The 10,620-nt window shown below is 39.0% G+C and overlaps 1 protein-coding gene across 13 annotated transcripts in view; it reads left to right on the top strand.

Annotated features, from left to right (window-relative positions):
* ZBTB20 (zinc finger and BTB domain containing 20) overlaps positions 1-10,620 on the top strand; it is a 473,219-nt gene that overhangs the window by 29,197 nt on the left and 433,402 nt on the right. The gene's annotated exons all lie outside the window — the stretch shown is intronic.

Here is a 10,620-nt window from a genome sequence, read left to right as displayed (position 1 = left end):
CCTGCAAATGCCCCCCCCCCCCCCGACTTATTTAAGGGTGTGCCCCCTTATGATTCACTTTAATTACTTTTTTTTTAATCATGAAGGAAACAAATACGTTTGTTTTCCAACACTAGTTCCAAGTAAATCAATATCTTCCACTCTTTTAAAACAGCTCTCTCCGTATGTTTGTGGGTCTCTCTGCTTTTTCTTTTCTGTTTATGCAGTTCCATCTGTCCGTCCATATATCATGTTTTCCTTATTTACTGCTAAATGGGGCTTTATTAGTATTTGCCAATGACTTTTAATTGTAATGCCGGTGACCAGGGTTAACGGTGACTCTCGTTCTTTGTTTTCTATATATATGCACGCTGTAAGTTTAAAGTCCATGCCTGGCATACAGTAAATAAAAGCAAAAAAAGAGAAAGCAGGTTCCACTCTTCCTGACAGGATTTTTATTCAGAGGTTTTGCTGTTTATCTGTTTTGGTGTGGAGGCAGAGTGGGTTAATTTTGGTTTTTGTACACGTACTTTTTCCTCCTGGATATTTTTAACATCTATTTTTCATTATTAGTGTTTTTGCAGTTTCCTTTGCTGGCAAGAAAGGAGACATATATTCTAACTTTTATGTTGCTGATCTAATGTAACATTATGGAGGCATCACTGGGTTAATAAGAATTCAAACTTTCTAAGAGGGAGTTTGTATCCTTGGCTGCCCCCCACCCTCCCACTTTATGCATGGTTATGCTTGTGTTTCCGTGTGTACTGACGGGGAAGGGAGGGGGGAAGGGAATAGATATTTTTTACAGTGGTGGCAAATTATGAAATCTATTGAGCCATTTTGTCCAGAAATAGTAACTATTTATTTACCATTTTTCATTCTGCAATTATGCTGCTTATTTATGTTTTCAAACATCGAAGCTTGCCTCTGATTTTTTTTTTTCCTGGGGAGAGATTTGTGATGCATTTCATAGCCCATTTAGCATTGTCGAGTTTTTGGAGCCCAGATTTATCATGGGTTCTAAAGACTGCTTAAACTGATCCATTTGAAATGGTCTTTTTATCTGAGCTCTTGTCATTTCTGTTGGAGAGTAAAACTACTACTCTGCTGGTTACAAAAAAAAAAAAGAGAAAAAAGAAAAGAAAAAAGAAAAGGAAAAAGAGAAGGGATAGTGGAAGTGAGTTACATAAAGTGTTCTGGAGAATTCTAAGTAATTATATAAAATGGACGCTGATCACTGGAGGTCTCTGAACAGTAACAATCACCTTTTTTAATAGAAAATTATTTATTTAATAGCAAGAGGCGGACTTCTTCAAAACATGCATTAGGCCTTCCTTTTAGTACAAAGAAGTCCATAATGCAATATTCCTAACCCACCTGAGACTGCCTAGGAGATTCTCCAAAACCTTCAAATCCTTTGAAATGTTTCTTAAAAATCCATTATTTTGCAGCCAGAAAGAACTTTTGCTGCCAACAGGTTTTTTTGCTGTTGTTTGGTGGTTTTTTTTAGCTGTCCTTTAACTTACGAGTCCCCATTTCTACAGAAGTGCCTCCTCGCTGAACAAACTAAGTTAATTGAAATCCAAAGCAGGAGATCTATTCACTGGCACTGTAACTACAGAAACTACTTGCTCCATTTTATTAGCAGCTTTTCCAGAACATGAGTGAAACTTTTCAAGGTTTTATATATCAGTGTGCCAAAATTTGGTGGCACGTTTCTTAGCTGGGGAGTGCTATTTCTTGTTTACTATTTTTTCCTCCTTATTTTTATTCAAACTTTTAAATTAATATTTTGTTGATAGACTTTAAATGTGTATGTTGCTCTAAATGACCTGTTAACTGTAGCAAGGTACTTTTCTCCTCTCCTAAAGTTTGAATCTCAGGCTTTGAAACTCAGATTGGTGGTAGAGGGGATGCTGAAGTTACATCAAAAATATGTAGGGGTCTTAAAGGTGGATTTGCTGATACATCTAGGTGGTGCTCAGCCTGGAGTGAGGCAGCATGAGTGTTTGTAGCCATCCTGCTCGTGGTGGGATGGGTGACGGGTTTTCAGGCACCTGTCATTTTCTCCTGCACCAGTGCAGGTGTATGTTCCTCAACAGTCCTGGTTTTTTGTAGGAGAGCGCATGGACCTGTCCTCAGGTCCTTGTGCATGTACTTTTAGCAGAAGCCCAGGCTCATCTGAACATTTTGAAAAGCTTTAAAAATGACTACAAGATACTGCTTGATTTTATGAAAACTCTAGGCAAGAAGAATTCAAGCAGAGAAAGAGTCACAGGAGCAGAAATATTTTTTCATTATCCGGTAAGATTTCTTTCTAATAGTAAAACCTTTTTCACTAGGAGGATATAATTTTCCTTGAGCCCCAACTATATTCTATCAAAAAAAAAAAAAAAAAAAGAAACCAAACCAAAAAACAAACAAACAAAAAGCCCAAACAAAACAAATCTTAGCTCTTTCAATAGCACAAAGTCCATTTGCAATCTGGATACAGCAGCAAAGGGTAAAGTATGCTTGAGTAAACTTAAATCCAGCATACAGTGCTGTAGCTGGAACTCGGGGAATGCCAAACCCGTTGGCCAGGGAGGTATGGCCAGGTTTGGTGGCGCGGGGTGCTCGGGGTCCCCTGCCCGCAGTCCGGGCAGCTGTGCGGGGCAGGGCTGGCGCTGCTCGTTGGGTCACACTGTGCTTTATTTTAGTGTTGGAGCAGACAGTTATCTAACACACCCACATGAGGAAGTGCTCTGGAGCAGTTATTTCATGCCTTGCCATGCCCTGTAGCTAGAGCAATTTTGGGCTGAATGGCGTGTGTATGTGCCGCTCTCACTCCTGGGAGACAAGAAGCAGTGCTGTTGGGGTTTTTGTGTGTATGTTTTTGTGCTGGCGTTTTGTTGTTTTGTTGTTTGGTTTTTTGTTTTGTTTTGTTGTTGTTTTTTTTTAAACAGGACCAAAAATGGGATATAAGACAGTTAAATACAAATACCAAACTAATACCAAGTCAAATTATTTTTAATAGTGGAGGATGTTATTTTTCTCTTAAAGGAGGAAAAAATATCCATCTTGTTTATTTTGATAAAGACAGTTGTAGCAATTTCCTGAGATGAATATATCATTATTATAAATATTACTCACAGTTTTCCTATTTTCACATTTTCTTCATAGGCCCAGCTTATTCATAAGGGAAAACAGCTGCAGAATATTAAAAAAAATTGTAATGTTATTTATATAAAACTTTGATGTAAATAGGGAATAGTGTCCCCTGTTAGAAAATTCTGTGGGATGGCTTACAAATCCCATACAACAGAGATTACAGTCTTAGATAAATTGTTACTTAAATAATTTCAAGAAAACCTTTCTCATTTTTGCAGACCATATGAGGTTTCAAGCAGAATAATTTGAATAGAAGTTCTGTTTAGAAATTGATGGCATGCTGTGGCCTTATAGATTTCAGTTGCTTTCACTTCAGTCTGTTTTTATAGGACTTCTTTAAACTGCGATCTGTATGGTAAAGAGCTTCTGCTGAAAGAGATTCATAAATGTTAATGGGAATTTAAAGAGTGAAATTTAACTTCAAGTTACTTATTTTTTTACAAAACTTTTAGAAAATCCAAATCCTTTATAAAAGTCTTAAAGTTGTTTTTTTGGGGTTTTTTTTTTTGTTTTTTTTTTTTTTTTTTTTTTTAATTAAACTGAAACAATGCACTGGAAATAGTTACTGTTAAAGAATAACTTGTTCCCTCTGAAGGGTCTGACATTCACACTGTAGTGCAGAGGAAAAATGATGGCAAATCACAGCGAAATGGACTTCACTGTTCTGGTTAGTTTGGTCCAAGAAAATTTTAGAAAGTAAACAAACAGTATCAACTGTGAAAAACAACGTGGCTTTTTAATAATTTATCAATGCCAGTTTTCTCTTGGTGAAAAGTAGTGTTTGACCATACACCAAATTTTGAGATCCTTTTGTAAGATCTGTACTGTTTTAACTTGAAGAGATTTTCACAGCTGTATTAAACTTTCAGTGAGGAGTAAATAAAGGCAAAGGCTTTTGTCCAGGTGGTTTTTCCTTTGATAGTGTTGACTATATTCTTGGTTAGTATTTATTATAAAAGTTAATATTTAGTTCTAACAGCACAGATTCAGTTCTCCTCTAATAGGAGCATTTCAGAATAACTACTGCTTATGTCTTTCATGTTTTCTTACACTTCTGTAGTTAATCCTCCAGCACGATCGTGTGCTATGATGGCATTTTGACTGCCCAGCGCTAGCCGGAGTTCTGTTTGCAGATGGGTCTTGTAAAATGGTCATCAGAGGCACAGGGCCATGTGCCACCTCCTCTTCCTTAGCAGCTGGGGCAGCCAGGGCTGCCGGTGCTGCGGGGCAGGTTGCTACACATCCCTGAGGTTTGCAAGAGGAAAGAAGTTCATCTTTTGCCCCGTGCAGGGAAGACTGTATCTTGAGGTAGCTAGAATAGAGGAATGGGAAATTGGACTAATGGGATAAAGCTGTCTTTAAAGAAAAAGAAAAACAACACAGTTCTTCTCACAGCTGGCTGTTGGCTTTGGTGAAATGAGTGTGGAGGGTCCCAGGATGTTTAAGGGGGCAGATGTTCACCTCTCAGAGAAGGGAGCTGCTGACTGAGTTGGCAGTCGGTGGCACTATGGGAGGAAAGGCCATGGACTATTCCAGAACAGAGGCTAAAATCCTTTCATGCCAAGAATAGCCTCATCCCATCAGTGACAACCTGCCCCACCAGCCTCATGGAGGGTGGATTTGTAGCTTGTGCTGTACTTGCTGTTCTCAGGCACTGCTGCTCAAGATCTTTCATGGCAGACAGGGACTCTAACACAAACTAGTCCTACCTAATCAAACCCTGGCAGTGTCTGTAGGACTTCCTTCTTCAAATTCCTTGTGTTGTAGTTCTTTCCTTGTGCTTTTCTGCAGTGGGTGGACACAGATCACTAGGCAGCATTTTATGTCCAGTTTTCACAAGTGTAAATGACAGTACCAGAGGTGAGCCAGAACCTGTAGGATTTTCCAGAATCGTTCAGCTACTATCAAACTATGGTTATGAAAGTCTGAATTAAAACTACAGTTACAGTTGGTAACTATAGCAAAGAAGAAAAGAAACCTGAATAGGCAGTGCTTCCAACCCCCTCTGCAGAGCAACTATGGGAAATCATTTGCAGGACAGACATGGTGCCACTCTGTAAGTTACACCCACAGGTGACCTCTTAATGTTGCACTTTTAGAGTGAATTTATCTTGGGGTTATGGTAGAGCTAAAAATGCAAGCAGATATAGTGTGTCATTTGTTTTGTAGGTAAATACAGAATGGGAATTACTAATTTTCTTTTATTCCTTCTCAACTAAAAGACATGCTTTCTAATATCTTATTTCTAAGATCATCAATAGCTGTGTGATGAATCCCTTGGGGATACAAAAGTAGGACTAGGAAAGATGTGTTGTGGACTTCAGAGTTGTCCTTTCAGCTGACTGAAAGTTAATTATTGATTTTTATTTCCTCCCTAGAGATCCATATGCCTCTCTTTCTGACTAAAAAGTTACTGGTCACAGTGCAGGAATGTGAAAGTAATTGTCATGTGGCTGTACAAGATTTCATGGGCAGGATGTCAGGAATGTGTAAGATGGAGGTTGACATGGGGAGAAAGTGAAGAAAGACAACTAGGTAAAAGCTAGTGTCCCCTGTCATTTTATGTGGGTTGGATGTAGAGCCTGATATTCTCCATGGCTCTGACTCCTAAACTCCCAGCAATCTGAGAGCTAAGTGAGTCACAGGCGTTAGTGACAGAGGAATGCTGAGAATAAAAACAAAACAACAACAAAAAAGCCAACCAAAAAATTTCATTGTTTAGGCACAAACACAAGAAAACCATGTTTAATTGCTGATGTGCTCCCTCTGCTGGTTCTCTAAAACTAACAAATGCTATTCCCAGGAGGCCAGGCCACACCCTCTGGGACACTGCCTGGCAAAAATTGTGCCAAATGAATGGCTTTGAGCTCTCTTGCAACGAGCGGTAGTAACAGCAAAAGAAGTCTTCTGATGAAGAGTGTTAAAGCCTTGGATACCAGGCATGATTGCTGAGAGGTCATGAAATGTTCAATCTGTAATTCAGCCTTCTTTCCCCCCAGTCTTAGATTTGATAGGTGTTCCTTTTCCTATGATTTCCCAAAGTTTGTATTTTCTGTTTTACTGTGGCTGCTTCTAGGATTTTTCCCATCTGAAGGTGTTTTATCAAATGTTCTCATTGATGCATTTAGTTTCAATTTTAGTGTGTGTAGTATCTGAAGAAGCCCTAATGTAGCTTAGGCTTTGGCAGCTTCCAGTTCTTTCTGTCACTGTCAGTTAAATCTGCTTGTCAGCTTTATACTGTTGTGCCCACTTCATCCTGTCCTTTGGCTTCAATACCGGCTGTTTTTTCAGGATACTCTTGAACATCCTTCCTCGTTGTGATGAATCTGTATTTCTTTTCCAAACATAGACTGAATTGTTTAATACATTCCCTACACAGCATATTTCCCCAGTAGATAAGTTTTTTAAATCCTGCATTTTGCACTTTTACGCTATGAAAAAATGTCTGAGTCCTGGGTAAGATTGAGTACTGAAGAGATGAAAAACTGAAAAAAGCTGTATTAATTTCCATAGAATATTTTGAATGTGTGGAAGATTTCTGACATAGTAATTATTCAATAAAAGATGGTCCTGTGTTTCCCATATTTTTCTGCCTATGTGGACTGTCATGAAAAAAAGCTTCATCTTGCAGCCGTTGACACACCAGTGGGAATCAGCTGTGCAGAGCTGTTGCAGGACTGGTCTCAAGTTTTTTGTGTAGAGTAATGAAAAGTTTCCTCTCCGCAAGTCTCGTGTTTCCCATCTAGGTGACTGCTTATTAAATCTTTATCCAGTAGGGACAATAAACCAAACAGCCTAGTGGGTAGCTAACTGTCTGGAGTGACTCAAGCCACGTATAAATCTCATTTGTACTCAGTATGTTGACTCTCTCTGGCCTCGTCGCTCTCTCAAGTATTCATTCATTTTGAGACCTCTAGAATGCAATGCAAAGAAAAGGATCCCTGGTCCTTGTGTCTCAGCGTCTTGGAGAATACTTGTAGACCAATGCTCCTTTATTTACCTTTCACAGGCCCTGCAGTTTGGGATCCAATCCTTCTGAAACGTAGTGCAGGGTACTGGCCCCTGTATGGGCAGTCACAGCACTGAGACCTCATCACCCCCTCTCACCAGCTCCCTGGATGGGAGGAATTGTAGTAGGGTTTGGCATCTCTGTGATAGCCTGCCATCCTGCTGTACCTGCTCTGGGGATAAATAGAGAGTACAGTGCCTGGAGCTACCAATCTGGCACCTTTTGCTGGTGCTAAACTAATACAAGTGATTAGAAGTGACATGAAGGCCCAGCCTGTCCTGGCGGACCATTTGAAATCCAAGCCTCTGTTTTGTAATTTCCAGCATTTCATGAAAAAGCTGCTTTTATTTTCCTCTCCAAGCCACGGCCAAGTTTGGAAAACTTCAAACCTTGCTCCAATTGGATAGAAAAATGTTTTTAAGATGGTGATATGTCCTAAAAGAGCTGGTTCCTTCTTGGCTATACTCACCTCAAGTCATTTATCCACTAAGTCAGTCGGGCTCTTCCTGAAACATTTCACTGCTATGAAAGCAGCTGCTCCTGAATGAGATTAAAAGCCAGTTGTGCTTCTGCAGTACAGTCAGCTGTGCTCAAGTTTGTGTCAGACAAGAGAAAGCTCAGTTATTTTTCTCTAGTGCTGGGCATTTCTGGATTCTCGAATTAACTTGCTTTTTCTGCTAGTCTCTGTGTCCCTTTTTACAGGGGACTAGATCCCAATCCAAGCCTTTCTTAATACTTTGGTAGACAATTTTTTTTTTCCTAATGTGTTTACAGGGATCTTAAATATTTTTGTAATCACAAAATCATAGTGCAGTATCACAAGTTTTAATCAGATTGCAGTGCAGTCACTAGTGTATGCAAGGTACTGGTGAGGATAAGCTGTGCATTAGGGAAGCAGGATTCACAGTTTGTTTCTAGTTTTCTGTGTTATTTTCAACCAGTCACTTCCTTTCCTAGTATCTCAGTAACCTTTCTTCAGGACAGAGATAATGATGTTTATCAGGTTCTGAAAGCAGATAGAAAGGTGTTAGCTATAGCTGTACTAGGAAGTTTTATCCTTTCCTCTTGAGTTTGTGCCTTGTTATCACCCTAAAGTGCATTGCAAATCTTTCTTTACTCCAATGGCTTACCTTTAGACTACCCATGAAGTTTTTGAATACTTGTGGTCTTTCCCTGGCATGTCAGACTAGAACTGACACCTGAAGTCTTGGGGTTTGGGTTTTGGTTGGGCTTTTGTTTTCTTTTTGGAAAGATTTTTTGCCACATGGAGGTTAAGAGCTAATGTTTACTTAGGTAGTTTAGATGACAGTAAAACTGTTCTGCCCTTCTCATGCGGGCTGTATTGTGTTTTATCTCAGGTGAATTTAGCATGTGTTTTTTGAGCCATGTAATTTCACAGCATTCAGCCCTAGGTTGTCTTGACCAAACTCCTATTAATAGTTGATTTATCTCAGTTAAAACTGTCTCTATGCTGGAGTGAGAACCCTCTTGCTAGATCACATCCATATCCAGCCCTGTGATAATTTATTCTGCTACCAGAATTTACTTGATTTTCATTCTATACCTTTTGCAGGTAAAAAAAGGTTGAAAGCAAAAGGAAGTGAGCTAAAATGAACTTTTCTGGAGTTTCTTGGGGAAATTTGCTTGTGCAGGAGCACAGACTGTAGGCTGTTTTAAAGAGTTACTAGAGTCTGGAGTAATGTTACTATGGAACATTGGCTTCAGTGTGGTAGAAGGATACAAATGGAGCATTTAGGAAGGAGGTTTGTGAAAAATGTGAGCAGCAGGAAGAAATAAAAGCTGAGACGCAGGCAGGGGGCAGAGCTGTTCAAAGAAAATGAGGACAAAAAGTCTGAACGTCATGCAGAAAGAAGGGCTAACTTAGGTCCCATTGGCAAGAGAGGGAGAAAATTTTAGCAGCAGGGTTCTGTATGAGTAAGACCAGAGAGGAGTGGGACAAGGCTACAGCTCTTTCCTTTTTCCTTAAGAGCAGTGGTCTGGAATAATCATCATACAGTAATCCTCTTCAGAGGACTGTACTCATAGGATAAGAGGTTTGACGTGAAATTTCTGAATGTCTGTGTAGCTGTTAAAATATTTATGGGTCGTATTTTGCCCTATGTTACATTTTTATAAAAGTGGACCAATTCCATGAAATTTAGAAGAACCAGCCTTGAACCAAGAGCTGAATTTAGCTTTGTGTTTCTCCCTACTGGCTGCAGCTGGCATGTGTCTGAAGCACTAAAGATGATGCATGGTACTCCACAAGTGATTTGTGACCAAGAGACAGTTTTCTTTAGGACAGTGCTGCTGCATTTGACCTCATTTCTGCTGTGTTAGATACTGTCTTCCTTGTGGCAGCTTACATAGGTGTATTAATAAGATTCTTCCAGATCTCTCTTTGAAATCTCAGCTTATGCACTTGATGAAATGGCTTGCTTTTACGAGGTGTTGGTGATTATTCTTGTAATGCTCAGGCAAAGGCCACAAAGAATTTAGCATTCAAAATGATGCTTTTTTTTTCATCTGCAAAGGTTTAATCCTGGGACCCTGTGTGATTTCTTTTTGTCATTGTTTCTGTTTTGGTTTGTTTTGTTCTCATTAACCAAAAAAGTGAGGTGCCAGTTCTGTCTAAGTCTTTCCCAGGCTTTTTTAGATAAAGGAGTTACACATGTCCTTCAAAACAAAGAACAATTATCAGCTGAGTTCAGTGGGAGGAGAGAATGCTCACAAAAGGTTCTAGGACAGTTTAGCCACAGATAGCTGCTGATATGGATAAAATAGCATTTTGCATTTCTGAAGAAACTTATTCAAATATTTTACAGTGTTTAATGAAAGTAGCTAATTTAGTTTTGCCTAATTTCAGTAGCTGAATCAACATTATTATTTCCATTTTTTAATCAGAAACAATTGAGGCATAGAGAGAAGAAGGAAGTGAGGCCTTTCTTTCTTCCTTCCTCAGTGTATTGTACATGCAGATGGGAGTTGGTAAAGTAAAGACCATGTTCCATGGACAAAGGAAGCTCAGATGATTCTTGGCTATGTTAAAGACTGTTAGGCTTCTTCTTTTTATTTTTTTTTTTTTGCTCCACTGGGGTATTGTAACACATATGTGACTTCTTTGCCATTAAAGTCTTATTTCTACTTCCAAAATGAGATACAAAGACTCTACAGTAACTGGATATTGAGGCCAAATACATCGAATGTACCAACAGGTCAACAAAGTCTTTAACAGCAGAATTTTTTAAAGAAAAAAAAACATTTTTGGTGTTTTGTTTGCTTTTTATTTGTAATTACTCTCTTAACCAAGTTAAAGTAACAAAAATTTTTTTGTTTTTCTGTGCTTGAATTTCTCTTAGCTGGATATATCTTGATGAGCTCCAGTGTTAGCTTTGTCCAATAAGTAGATGTTCAAAAACTGGACCAGTCTGCCACCTCTTTTTGTACAGTAATAATCAAAAGGCAAAGTTATATCTGTCTGA

Source organism: Passer montanus, unplaced genomic scaffold (genome assembly GCF_014805655.1).
Source record: "Passer montanus isolate IOZ18808 unplaced genomic scaffold, ASM1480565v1 scaffold39, whole genome shotgun sequence".
Taxonomy (NCBI): Eukaryota; Metazoa; Chordata; class Aves; order Passeriformes; family Passeridae; genus Passer; species Passer montanus.
Note: the sequence above shows the minus strand (reverse complement) of the source record. Positions and strands in the feature narration are given on the sequence as shown.